The sequence below is a fragment of the Mus musculus genome, chromosome 9, assembly GCF_000001635.26.
Source record: "Mus musculus strain C57BL/6J chromosome 9, GRCm38.p6 C57BL/6J".
NCBI classification, from domain to species: domain Eukaryota; kingdom Metazoa; phylum Chordata; class Mammalia; order Rodentia; family Muridae; genus Mus; species Mus musculus.
The window spans coordinates 61859245-61873535 of NC_000075.6; the positions used below are offsets into that span (position 1 = coordinate 61859245).

The 14291-nt window shown below is 49.5% G+C and overlaps 1 long non-coding RNA gene across 1 annotated transcript in view; it reads right to left on the bottom strand.

Moving 5' to 3' along the window:
* Positions 1-932: 932 nt before the first annotated feature.
* Gm34974 overlaps positions 933-14291 on the bottom strand; it is a 38596-nt gene continuing 25237 nt past the window's right edge. The window contains exons 4-6 of the long non-coding RNA XR_001779199.2: positions 8073-9728; positions 7572-7736; positions 933-1786 (exon numbers count right to left, since the gene is read on the bottom strand). This is a non-coding gene — a long non-coding RNA (predicted gene, 34974). The remainder of the gene's footprint in view (positions 1787-7571; positions 7737-8072; positions 9729-14291) is intronic.

Sequence of the window (14291 nt, forward strand, 5' to 3'; positions counted from 1 at the left end):
GATGCCTCCAAGCTGAAGCCACAGGAACGCTTCCAATCTCCAGCTGACCTGCGAGAGGGAGTTGGGCAGCAGAGCTCAGAGGCTCAGAGCACAGAAGAGGACGCAGGGGACGCCCGATCTGAAGTGTGTGTGCTAGGCAAAGGGAAGGGAGGGGTCAAACGTGCACGCGGCGACCTGATGGATCTTAAAGCCACAGGGGAAGGAAACACTCAGACCTAGGACTGTGATTGATAAGCCATTTAAGACTCGAGGTAGGATCATTTTGTGTGTGAACAGGTTAGTAAGAAAGCTTATTGGAATGGCTGCTGGAGACGTGAGGGGGGAATGGAAAGAGGGGGGGTTAACTGCGTAAATGAATTAATAAACACAGGGACTTGTAGAAACCAGCCGCAGTGGAGCCTCGGGCAGGAAATTAACTCAACCCTCTACACCGGAAGTGACAGGAAGCAGCCCTCTCTTCCACCTGGGTCACTTGGGGTGATACCACCTACCACACTACAGCTTTTGAGGGAAGCTTCCTTCAAGGTGACTGGTTTGTAGGTGCTGGTGGCTGGTGCTTGGTTTTATTTTGTATCCAGATCTCTCTCTCTCTCTCTCTCTCTCTCTCTCTCTCTGTCTGTCTCTCGTTCTCTCTCTCTTGTTCTGTGTGTGTGTGTGTGTGTCTCCTGTCTCTCTGTTTGTTTCTGTGTCTCTCCTGTCTCTGTCTGCCTCTGTGCCTCTCTCCCTGTGTCTCTCTCTCGTTCTCCCTCTCTCTGTCTGTCTCTGTCTCTGTCTCTCTCCAGATCCAGATCTGTATGGCACAGACTGATACCCATCCCTTTCCTCTCCAGATCTTCTGCAATAGACCATCTCCCCAGGAAAACCCACCAGCATTCAGCCATCTAATAGCAGATCTACAAAGCCCTCTGGTTGAAATTGCTACCACCTCCTTCACAGATCAAGCCCTCTTGAGTTTCAAGCAGGAATATGAAGGACACTTGCTCTTATGTCAACTATGACACTTCAAGTTGCACATAGCAGCACACAAACAGCTCAAACTCACTGAAATAAAAAAAAAATGTTGTATGCCTGAGCAAGCCTGGTTTCTAACTCCAGCTCCTGCCCACTTTGGGTGGGAACCGCCCAGCAAACCTCTTAGACACAGTGTCCTCTAGTGGTCACTTCTGGTCTTACACCCTCTGCAATAGCTAGCTTGGTAGGATCAGGAAATCAACTAAGGTCTTTGAGCAGATAAGTCTATGAGAGCATTTCTGAGAAGGATTGACAGAGGAGAGAAAAGACACTCCTAGAGTGGGTGGCGCCCAGATATGAGGCTGATGTTGAGGGGAGAGCAATGATGCTCATTTGCCTGCCTTGCTTCCTGTTGATGAGCACATCTACCTCGACATCCTCCCTGAAGCCACCTATTGCTGATGTCAGAACCCAGCTTATTGGGTCTTCTGATATGGTCTGAAGACCAGTGGCTCTCCAGGAATCCCCCAGGCAGTCCAGGCCAGATGAGTGCTGGGACATGCAGCCTCGTAGATTGAGCAGCCAATAGGCAGACAGTTTTGTCTTTTGTAGTATCCGTTCCATCATCCGTTCAGTTCCTCCTCAGCTTCCCATCCTTCAGAGAGGGAGCGATCTCATTCCAAGACGTGACTTACTCTCTTTGGGTCATATGACCATCCAGAATCAACCACCTTGGCCAGGGGAATCTCTGATTAGCTGGGTCTGAATTCTACCTCACAGCTCTGCACAAGGGATGAAGTCACAATGCCTGAGAGTGGGTCCAAATGAAGCTCTCCTGACAAGAGAAATCAGAGAACGGTGAACACAAGAACCAAGTGATACCCAATGGCTCCATCGGTGACAAACACAACCATGTCATGGGACACAGTCAAATGACATTCCTAACCTAAAAAAGGGCTCAGTGCATCTGCCAACCGCTGATATCAGCTCAGCAATGGTAATCTTGGTGGGTTAGGACATATTGTTTATCTTTAAAAACTAGAAATTCTAAACATCAGAAGCTCTGGTAAGTGGGAGCCCTGACAGTCCTCAAGAATTCTTATCAAAGGCGGATCCTGCAGTCTGTGCACACACAGTTTTGTTTTGCTTTCAAGACAAGGTCTCACTGTGCAACTCTGGCTGGCCTAAAACTCATTATAGACCAGACTCATCCCAAACTCACAGAGATCTGCCTGTCTCTGCCTCCTATGTGCTGGAGTCAAAGGTGTAAGCCACTATGCCCACCTACCTCACAACTCCCGAATGAATAAGTACAATGTTTGGTGTCAGAGCAACTGTCTCAAATTAAAGACACTGTGTAAGCCAATCAGAATCTTTGTGAGAGGAAGAAATAGTTCCAGTCCACCAAAAGTCCTACTGATGTGTGTGTGTGTGTGTGTGTGTGTGTGTGTGTGAGAGAGAGAGAGAGAGAGAGAGGCCACATAGAGGCCAGAGGTCAACATCTGTGTCTTCTATTATTCTCCACCTTAGTTTTTTTGAGACAGGGTCTCTCATCAAACCTGGAGCTCCCCATTTGGGCTACACTGGCTGGCCACTGATTTTCCTGTCTCTCCCCAGCCCTGAGACTACAGAGATGCCACCACACCTGCCTTCTATGTGGATACTGAAGATTGGAGCTTAGGTCTCACGCTTGTGCACTAAGCACTTTGCCTACCGCCTTCCCCACCCTGTCTCATTCTTGAAGTCCTTGGTATGTCCAGGTCTTCCTGTGTCATCCAAGACGGGCGTTCCAGAGGCTGAACCCATATACACATCTTGTGAGTGTTCCAAAGATGCCTGGGAGGGTGAACACTTCCAAGTTGGTTATCCCGCCAGCTGACCCACTGGCTGGCTGGCTGGCAGTCTGGCTGGCAGTGCAGCCTGGATCCCAGCAGTTGGCGGAGTTCCCATCTGTCTGCACATCCCACATCCCCAGCCCCACTGCCAACCAAGACTTACGCCCCACCATTAGAGACTTCGTTTGTGCCATTAACGGAGCGTGGGCAACAGCTGCTGGAGCAGGTGCAAAGACAAACAGAGCCCAGCTCTGGAGAGAAATCCTTTGCTCATTGGAGCCAGCTGTAGAGACAGTGTATCAAAGTGGGGGGGGGGGGACTTTCTGCAAGCCACAGAACAGGGTAAGTAAGTGTGATCTGGGCCACTGTCATCTTGGAGTCAATCAGTCTGATGGGCCAGCTGGCTGTCCACACAATCACCCCAGAGCGGAATACCCTTCTCAGAGCCCAGGGTGTTCCCACCTGCTCTTCTCTCTCTACAAAGAAGCTCTCACTCTGCCCCCCCAAACCCCAGAATTTCATCCGGAAGCTTTCAGAGCACGGACTTTCAGGCCCACCCCAGACCTCTGTAATCCAACTTTGCAGCTGAAGTTTTTCCTAATGCACACAAAGGGCTAAGAAGCAGGAGGCTACTAGCTGCCTGGTGCTATTGCAACCACCGAGGTTGCACGGGGGATCACAGACACTCCTTAGGAGAGGAAAGTTCCAGTTTATCAGAAGTCCTGAAGTACTCCCACGTGACCCCGATACACACATACCAGCTCAGACTCAAGTTCTTGGGGAGCCCAATAAAGTCAAAGGAGGGACCTGTGAGATGGTTCAGTGGATAAAGATGATTGATGTTAAAGATAGGACTCACATAATAGAAGGAGAGAACCAACTCCCCCAAACTGTCCTCGGACCTCCTCGTAGAAACTGTGTTTTACTCTTGACAGTCCCCCCATAAATGAGTAAATAAATAAGTAAGTAAATGTGAAATCGAGCAGTGTTAAGGACGTAAGCATGGCGGCATACATCTGTGACTCTAACTCTTCAGAGGTAGAGGCAGGAAGATCCCGAATTCATAGGAAGAGCCTGTCTCAGGGAAAAAAGCAACCCACTAGCGAGTGATTAGTGAACAGGAGGCAGGTATGGGGAGGAAAGGCCTGGGGAGGAAGGAGATGCTGGGCAGAGGGAAGGAGAGAAGATAGCCAATGGTTCTGGCTTATCCAAGGCTAAGGGAATTTCTGGGAGGTGGGACTTACAGTTTGAAAACCAAGACAGTGCCAGGCAAACCAGGGCAGTGGTCACTCTAAAAGGGTGTGGGTAGATGGATGTAGTGGCTATTCCTGGTTGTCAACTTGACTATATCTGGAATGAACTACAATCCAGAATTGGAAGGCTCATCTGTGATCCTCATCTTGAGGCTGGGAGATACAAGTTTCTGACCTGGATCTTGGCATGGAGATCTTGAGGCATAGTGGCTATGAATCCCAGGAGACTAAGGCAAGGAGATCCCAGAGTTCAAGGTCATCTAGGACAAAGCAAGTCCCAGATCCAGGCGTGGTCATACACACCTTTAATCCGGGTCACACCTTCTGCTGGAGACCTACATAAAAAGACTCTCTCTTCTTTGCCTGTTTGCCTGTGGGACTAAGCAACTGCTAGATCCTTGGACTTCCATTAACAGCTGCTGCTGACCATTGTTGGGGAGTTGGACTACAGACTGTAAGTCATCAACAAATCCCCTTACTATATAGAAACTACCCATAAGTTCTGTGACTCTAGAGAACCCTGACAAATACAATGGATTCAGAGGATAGAGGTGGCACCCAACTGGCACCTCATTTCCCAAGAGACTCTCTAGTTGCAGATTTATGGCCCAGAAAGCTCACTGAAATGAAGACTCCTGGGACCTTGGCCAGGCGTCCTGAATCAGATATGCACCTTCACTAGATCCCTGGGGTATCTTGTGCACTTTGGCAAGGATTGGCCTTACTTTGAATTGGTCAGAATTTCATCACTGAGAGAAATAACTGAATGGAGGGAAGATTTGTTTGGGCTCACAGGCTCAGAGGTGTCAGTCCAAGATCAGCTGGTCCTGTCCATTCTGGCCTAGGATGAAGCAGCAGACACAGCATAAGCCATCTCAGACCCCAGTTGTTTCTTAAGTTGTGTATCTTCTTCATTTGTGTGTGTGTTTATGCCACAGCACACACGTGGCTCTAAGATGACAACTCACAGGAGACACTTCTCTCCTTCCACCGTGTGAGTCTCAGGATTTGAACTCAGGTCATCAGGCTTGGCAGAAAGCACTTTTGACTGCAGTCACCTTGCAAGTCCCTCCCCACTCTAGATCACTTCTCAATAAAGCTACCAGCTGGGCACCAAGCCTTCAACTCCTGAGCTTCTTCATCTCCCAACCCTCTGAGTGAGATGAGCCTCTATCTCCGATGAAATGTTCCAGCATTTAACAGGCTGTCCAGTCAATCATGGCCTGAGGGAAAGGCCAATAGGGAGATGCCTGGGATACCCAGATTAGGGGTAAGTATAAGAGTGGCTGCTGGCCCAGCCTGGACACAAGAAACCAAAGGAAATGACTGCACTCTAGATAATTCTCAGGGGCAGTGATACCTTAGGGTTACAGTAAAGAATGCTTCCTCCTAACCCCAGCATCCTCACTCAAGTCACATGTATCTATCCTGTCTTCCTACCAACATATGGGACTTCCATGTGGAAGTCCCATGATGGGGGCCTAGGCCTGCCTTGGGGACCCATTGTCAAGCCAGCCATGGCAAGGCTACATAATGTTCTGTTGGACTCAGGAATCCCGGGAGAATCAGGAAGGACAAGACTGAGACAAGGATGGTACTCAGTTCCCAAAAGACCTGTCCTCACATCAAAACTAAATTCCAATGAGTGCAGAGTGACAGACAGTGCTAAGCACTACAGGGCAAAAGTAAAGAACACCCTGACCCATGTGGTCCTGCCAGAGCCCACCCAGGCCACCTAAGGCTTCCCTTGCCTGTTGGGACAAGCCTTGAGAGCACTGACACCCAAGCATATCACCGCATTAGAATCACCCACTCTACTCCCAAGTTCACCTTTTCTCACCACCACTCACTCAACTTGATCATGCCTCCATCCATGTCCTGCCCCAGAACCAAGCCAATCACCCTGCTCGGCAGCCTGTCTCTTAAACAGCTGCCACTGTAGTCCTTTCTCTGGCCACAGCCTCCCCCACCTTCTCAACTGTGTGTGTGTGTGTGTGTGTGTGTGTGTGTGTGTGTGTGTGTACACGTGCAAGTATGCACATGTTTCTTTGTGGGACTGAATCCAGGTCCTCAAATCAATTGACCAACTACGTTCCCTCCCCAGCCCCTCTCCCTCTTCTTGTAGCGAGCAGCCCAGACATAGAGTCAGAGAGGCGTGCCCACCAGAGCCTACACACCTCTTCCAGACTCCCTCCAGAAGCCTCCAGAACCTAGAAACCTGGGATTCCTGCACATCTGGGACTTGTTCAGCCTTCTCTCAAGTGACGCATACTAAAGGTCATATTACAGGGAGGTCAGCTGCATACATGGGGCTGTGTTGGGGACAGGGACGTCTTCACTAAAGTGTTTACAGAGAGAGGATCAAAGTTGTGGTGGGAAGAGGAGCAATGGCCATAGGTCTGTGTCGTCCTAACACAAGATGCCAATCGTTGTGAAGATCCTCCACTGAGGCCCGCCCTCCAGATAATTTGGCAGATCTGAGTGTTCAGATGAGCAGATAAGCCTATTTCTCAGGTCAGACTGCTCATGAGTCCTGCTTTAGTGGATTTAGACATCTGTGGCCTCTGTTTGCACTTTCACCTTGGGCCTCACAGATGGTCCGGCCAGGCGAATGGCACTCCTCTGACCCTCTGTGGAATACACTGCCCCTCCTCTCCTGGCTCCATAGGATCTGAAATCCATTCAAGACCCACAGAGACCATCAGTGTGCTGCCTGCACTGATCCTTTCAGCTGCTGCCTGAAGCTTTGTTTTTCTGGAAGAGACTCGTTTGTGGTTCGGTATGACTGAGCTCCTAATGGCCAGTCTATTGGAATGTCACAAAAGATACCCCAGCACAGGAGGAGGAACACAGACCAGTCATGGACAAGGAGGGAGAAAGTCCCCCCAAAGAATTCTGCAAGAGCCTCTGGACCCAGCCACATCAGAACATCTTCTGCCTCTGAGCTTCACAATTCCCCAAACCAGTTAGTTACTAGCTAGAGTTGAATTTCTAATAGCATCTCTGATTCATAGAATATGTAGGTTTCAGAGCCTGAGGGGACTTCAGAAACCTTCATTAAAACTTCAGTAGGACTGGAGAGATAGCTCAGTGGTTAAGAGCACTTGCTGCTCTTCCGTAGGACCCAGGCTGAGTTCCCAGAATTCACTTGTCAGCTTGCAATCATCTGTAACTCCAGTCCGATGGCCTCCATAGGCACCAGGCATCTGATACCCATGCAGATGAAACATCCATACATATAAAAAATGTTAACTGTTAGCCTTGCAAACACTCTTGAGGACCCAAATTGAAGCCTATGTTTAAAAAAACCATGCAGGGGCTGGAGAGATGGTTCAGCAGACAAGAGCACTGGCTGCTATTCCAGAGGACCCAGGTTCAATTCCCAGCACCCACATGGCAGCTTACAACTGTCTGTCACTCCGGTTTTAGGAGACCCAACACTGCCACATAGGCATAGGTGCAGGCAAAACACTGATGAGGGTAAGATAAAAATAAATAAGCCCTTTAGGAAATCCAGCATAGTGGCACACACCTGCAATTGCAGCACAGGGAGGCAGAGGCGGGAGGACCTCTGAGGCTTGCTGGTCAGCCAGTCTAGACAAATCAGAATGCCGCAGTGGGAAAGTCTGTGGGGCCAGCAAGATGATCCAGCAGGTGAAGGTGCTCGCCGTCATGCCCGATGACCTGAGTTTGATCCCTGTGGCGGAAGGAGAGAATCAACACCGGTAGGTTGTCTTCTGACTTTTTCACACTCACCATAAAATACACAAATAAATACGTGTCCTCTTTAAAGATTAACCTTGCTGCAAAGGACAGCTAAGGCTGTTCTCTTACCTCTACATGTGTACAAATACAGGTGCACACACACCTACACACACACAACACACACATTGCACCTGTACACACACAATTACGTACACAAATGAATAAATAAGCTTTCACTAGTTGCTGTGTAAAGACTTTGAGACCAAGAAAGGTAAAATGGCTTATCCCTATTCACACAGTACATCTGGACCACAGCCCACGTCCTCACCCTTCATCTCTCTCCGTAGCATCCCAAGATAATAGCCGTCCCTTCCTTCCCATAACAGAAGACTGAGTGCCTTGGGCCCAATCCGCCATTTCTTGTGTCAGATTTCTGTAAGCAGATCATCCGCTGTGTCCCAAAGGAGGGACACAGCAGAGCTCATGCTCTCCCTGACTCAGGGGACCAGCCGCAGTCTGGGCACACTGCAAGGGAGCAAGGGGGCTCCCTAGACTTCAAAGCAGAGCCTCAATGTGTGACTGCCTAACCCTCCTCTTTTCCCCTCTAACAGGAGTCTCTGTGATAATGTCTCCCGGGCCAGCTTCTTTTATCTAACAAGCCATTTCCCTGGCTATTATCGAAAACTCCAAGTAGAGGCAGGGATGCTCTGTGCCTTCTCTCCACCTCCATCTCCCTTTGTTTCCCCGTGTTCTGCCCACGGTGCTCTTTCCCTCCCCGTTCCCTTCTTCTTTCACAGCCCAAGTTGCTAAATTGCACATCGCCAGCTACTCCTGCGAGCTCGGTCCTTAAGTGTTACATGTCTGTAACAGATACCCCGCAAGCTGCACTTATCTTCAGGAGGGGCTGGTGAGGCGTGCGCTAAAATTACATTTCCATTTCGGTGCCTATGTTTTTAAGCTGTTATTTTAGCATTTCTGACTACTTCACAGTTGACACCTACTGATGGAAAATTAAATGAAACTTGGCCAAGAACAAGCCTTCCCTCTCCTCCCCAGGCTGGGGTCTAGCTCATTTTTATAGAGCTACCCAGCTGTAGAGAGGCAGAAGGATGCTCAGACATGGAAACCAAGGGTCACAGCGCAGTCCCAGCTCCTGCAACCGGTGCTCCTGGGGTGGAGGTGGGGAGGGTTGCATGTCACCTGAGCTCTGAATGGTGTCTTCTTACCTGTGACTTGGAACTACACCTGGCCAGTAAGGTTTATGAACTATAAGACATACAATAACTTGAGTATTTTCAAAAGCCCCAGCATATGCTAGGTCAATTATTTCTACTCCTTTTTTTCCTCATGGGTGCTATTTGTCCATGTTCATGTGTGTGCACGTATGCACGTGTACATGTGAAGACCAAAGTTCAATGTTGGTGTCTTTCTCTAGCACTTGGTGCCTGATTTTTTTGGGGGGGTGGGGGGAAGTCTCACACTGAACTTGGAGCTCATTGGTTGCTAGGCTGTGTGTCCAGTGAGTTCTAGGGGTCCTCCTCTCTCCCCTGCCCCAGCACTGGGGTTACAGACACACACTGCTACACCCAGCTTTTCCAAGGGTGCTGCAGACCTGACCCAACGTCCTCATCCGCATGGCAGGCACTTTCCAGACTGAGCCCTCCCCCCAGCCCCTGTCTCTTTTTCCTTCACTATTAAATAAGACAAGGGCTAGACAAGACCATCAGGATGGTCATCAAAGAGAGGCATTTGGGACTGGCTTGTTGTCTAATCTTAAATGACTCCACAAAATAGCTTCCTACTTAACTTGACAGACCATGCCTCAAATGCAGGTGACACCATGACCATGTGGATGACCTCCACGGAGACCTTTAGCAGTCTTCCTAAGAAGAGTGTCCAGACTCCAGACAGCCACACAGGGAGAGAGGTGAGGCTTAGCCACAGAGCGCTGGCCGAACGTGCTTCCGGTTCTGGATTCAATCCCCTGCGATAAAAGCAAGCGCAGTAACAGTGACACTCCAGGCAGCCAACACACTCCAGCTCCCAGCATCCTCTCCTTCTGTCCTCTTCTCCTGTCACACCCCCAAGTGTGCTGTGGCAAAAGCAACTTCCTACCTGCAACCTGGTGGCTCCTCTTCATCCTAAGAAGCATTTTCTGTACCTGCTGTCTTTGTGCTCCCCCTACCTGGTGCTTCTGCCTGAGGACTATCCAGGCGGTCTTGTCTAGCCCTTGTCTGTCTGAAATGTCTCTGTAGTGTTACTACACTTGTACAGTGTTACCTGTAGGGTTAGGCACACACATGTATGAATGTTGGAGGAGTTCAGGGACATACTCCTTTTAAAGGCATAGCAGAGGTAAAGAACAGGACTATCAAATACATCTCACCTGACAGAGTGTTTGCCTAGCATGCATGAGGCCCTGGGCTCGATCTGCAACATCATATAAACCAGGTGGCTCCTGCCTGTAATCCCATCCCTCCGGAGGTAGAGGCAGGCAAGAGGATCAGAAGTTCAGGCTCACCCTTGTCTATATGGTAAATTTGAGGCCATCCTGGGCTACAAGAAACCCTGTCTTGAAAGAGTAGTAAACTCAGTGCTCCAAGGTATGCTAATCATAAAACAGAGAGTGACATTCCTCCACCCACCCACTTCCTGAGTTCAAGGAGTATTTGTTCAAAGAAAGCCACCCTGACCATTACCGGAACCTGCAATGCAAATGTGCTATTGTTAGGGGCTCTTAGAAACTGTCTTGAGAGTTAACAATTACCAGGTATTCCTTGTGACACCTGTGACTTTGTACTTCCTTGTGACTCTTAACTGGTATTTTTGGTATTTTCCAACAACGCCCTTCCCACCTCCTTGAGTTGTGGTTTTTTCCTTTAAATACCCCCTTACTCAGCTACTCGGGGCGCCACGGTCCTCTACCCCTGCGTGGTGTATGACCGTGGGCCCGAGAGCGCTCTTGAATAAAAATCCTCTTGCAATTTGCAGCAAGACCGGTTCTTGTGGGTGATTTTGGGGTGTCGCCTCTCCTGAGTCAGAACGTGGGGGAGTCCTCACGTTGTGGGTCTTTCAGTCTCAGGACAAGAGGGGGACATGAAATGGTGATTGTATATGAAAAAGAAGTAAGAGGGAGAGATTCAATATGTAAACACAGAAACTCAGTTACGTTTACATATATGTAAGTCTGTGGTGGTTTGGATGAGAACACCCCCATATGCTCATGTATTTGAATGCTCTGGTCCACATTTGGCGGAACTATTTGGGAAGGGATAGGAGGTATGTCACTGGGTGGCGGGGGAGGGTGAGGGTTGAGGTTTCAAAACCCCATATCCTTCCCACCTCTCCCTCTCCCTCTCTCCTGCTTGTGGATTAAATGTGAGTCCTCAGCTATTGCTCCAGCCCCATGCTTGCCTGTCTGCTGCCATGCTTCCCGCCCTGATGGTCACGGATTCTAACCCTCTGAAACCATAAACTCCCAAGTAAATCCTTCCTTTAATAAGTTGCCTTAGTCATGGTGTTTCGTCACTATAATAGAAAAGTAAAATAAATTCCTATCCAGATTCCAGTGGGATATTTTTATGAAACTTTAAAAGTTTCTAACTTGTAGGCTGCCTAATTTTGAAATGTAAATTCATGAAATGAACAAGCAAAGGATGCTAATTCATTTTTTTTTTTTTTTGGTCAACTTGACACAAACTAGAGTCCCTGAGAAGAGAGAGCCTCAGTTGATGAAGTGTCTCCATCAGATTGCCCTTAGACAAATCTGTAAGGCATTTTCCTGGTTGATGACTGATGGGGAGACTCAGCCCTTTGTGGGTGGTGCCATCCCTGGACTGTTGACCCTGGGGTCTATAAAGAAGCAGGCTGAGCAAGCCATAGAGAGCAAGCCAGTAAGTAGCAGCCCTCCATGGCTTCTGCATCAGGTCCTGCCTCCAGGTTCCTGTCTTGGCTTCCTTCAATAATGGACTGTAAACCAAATAAACCCTTTCCTTCCCAAGTTTGTTTTGAGTCAGGGTTTTATCACAATAACAACAATAGGTTAGATAGATAGATAGATAGATAGATAGATAGATAGATAGATAGATAGCAAAAAAAGTAATAGTTGCCCTGCTCGATATCAAAGTGTGTTCATAATCATCATCAATTAAAATTGTTAATCCTGGAAGAAGGCACATCAGACAGATGGATTGATGGATCGGACCAAATGTACCAATGATGTACAATGGCCAGATGTACGCCTGCCTATGTGAGACATGGAACAAGTGGTCACATATCTTTTATCTGCAGGTAAGAGTAGCTACAGACAAATAGGTGGAGAGTTGACTTCCAGCTGTCTACATGGGAAAAGCAAAAGCCAGATGCCCTCAAGGGTCATCGAGACCAGGTTAGGCAGGCTACTCTGCTGCCCCACCTCCAGGTCTCTCCTCAGTGCCCCCAGACAAGCTATCTCTGCCTCCCCTGCCCCCACAGCAGCAGGGGTGCTTGACCCCATACAGCCCTCTTTCTTGTACTGCATTTCTGTAACCAGTTTGCCTTCTCCAGGGGACAGTGTATCCCAGAGGAAGAACTGCCTCTCCTGCTGACCTCAGGGCACCAGCCCCACTCTGGGCACACTGGGGGGTGGGGGAAAGGACCAGGACTTGCAGTAAGGGCTTTGAGAAACTTCCCTGCACTCGTGGTTTGCCTGGGCACTGGGCTGAGGGACCAGTATTGATCTTAGAGCAGTATTGAGGTGGGGGGGTAGTAGAGACAGAGAGAGAAAAGCCCAAAAGGCATGGAATTTGCAACTGAGAACACCCTTGATGGGAGGAGTGACCTAATTTCTGTGGGTTGCCCTCTGACCTCCAGGCCCATGCTAATACACACACAAGCCTCCCCATCCCACGAAATAAAAAATTGTCTAGCAGGACAGGAACCCACGGCAACCGAGATGTTTCTCAGAAGAAACCAGTGTAAGGGGTTTGGCAACTGGGAACACAGGAGTGAATGGGGCAAGACATGCTGGCCCCTCCCCCGGGCACCCAGACTATCCAATATGGAAAATACCCCTTCTCCACTACATGAGAATGGGGGCCCTAGCCCTACAGGGATAAAGAGCATCAGTCGACATAGACAAAATTCACCTTGGTCCCATTCCCTCCCGGTGACCTTGGCAACCTCCACTGCTCCCCCAACTCTTCCCCACCCCCCAGGCTTCAATTCCTGGGCTGTAAATTGAGCTCAACCTTTGATTCCCCTCTTGCCTGCCTTTTGAGGAGAGCCCTAGAATTTTCCATGGGGCAGTTGCACAAAAGAGAGCCATTGAGAACTAGAGCTGATGCCTGGTATAGGGACCCTGGACTGTGCTCTGTCCCTGAGAATGGCACAGACTGCAGCTGGGGACCACAGGGACGCCTCTGGAGGCCCCGCCAGTGGCACCGCCTGCCCAAGAGGCTCCGCTCTTGTCAGAATATTAACACCCTGGGTGCATTTGTGTGTCACTCATGATTGCAACCACGGTTCCAAAAGAATTATGCAGCATGCATATTTATGAGACAAGCCCAGACAAAGACTACCGCATTTTAAAAGATGCAATTATCTCTAAAAAGTTCAGCTTTATTTTCATGCTAATGAATACAATATTTTTAAGCAAACCTAATTGGTTTGCCTGGGCTGCTCTAAAGGCCCTCAACTCATTAGAGCTCCGAGGTCCCCTTCAGAGGGGGCTTTAGAGGAACCAGGGGATGCAAAGGGGGCTGAGGCACAGTGCCCCAACCCCCTTCCTGAGCCCTCTGTCTGGGTGACCAGGAGGCCTCCAGGAGGGCCACCCTGGTAGTCTGGGAATGAGGAGATCAGGGAAACTATGGGGCAAAACGAATATCCTCCCTCCTCTGCAGGGTAGAAGCCACACCATCTACCACAGAACTTGAAACTCTGGCTCCCTAGCAGTCACTGGAGTGACATTTAGAAAGGGAATCTTTTCCTAGCCGGCTATCAGCCAAGGGCTTCAGGTCGAAGTGGGTCAAAGGGTGGCGAAGCCCAGGGCCCTTATCCCAACCCCCACCTTGAGTTTTGATGTCCTCTTGCGGGCTGGACCTGGTGCTAGCTAACTCCAGAGACACTGTCTGCTGTGGAAGCCTGTCTCTGCCTGCTCATCACGGCCTGCTGAAGGTCAGGTTGCCTTCACTACTTTACACACGAGGAAAAGGGGCCGATGAAACAACCTGCAGACCCTAGGTGTTCTCCGAGACGAGCCTAAATGACCACCCAGCCTCCTTCTGTGTCTCAGGCAACTTCCTGCAGTTTAAGCTGGGTCCTTTGCTTACATTCCTGCTTATACCCAGACCCCCAAACGCACACAGGGCACAGGGCACAGCTGTGCAGGCTGTACACCGTGCAGGCTGTACCCTATACCCACACTGATGTGGTCTCTGAAGTCCTGCAGCCGCACTATACCCAACTCAGCAGACCTTACTTCTGCTGGCTTCCTGTGGGGCCATTTGAGGATCGTATGCCTGAAAGTTGTCCGGGAAAGATTTATGGGCCCAACCTGCACATTTCTGCT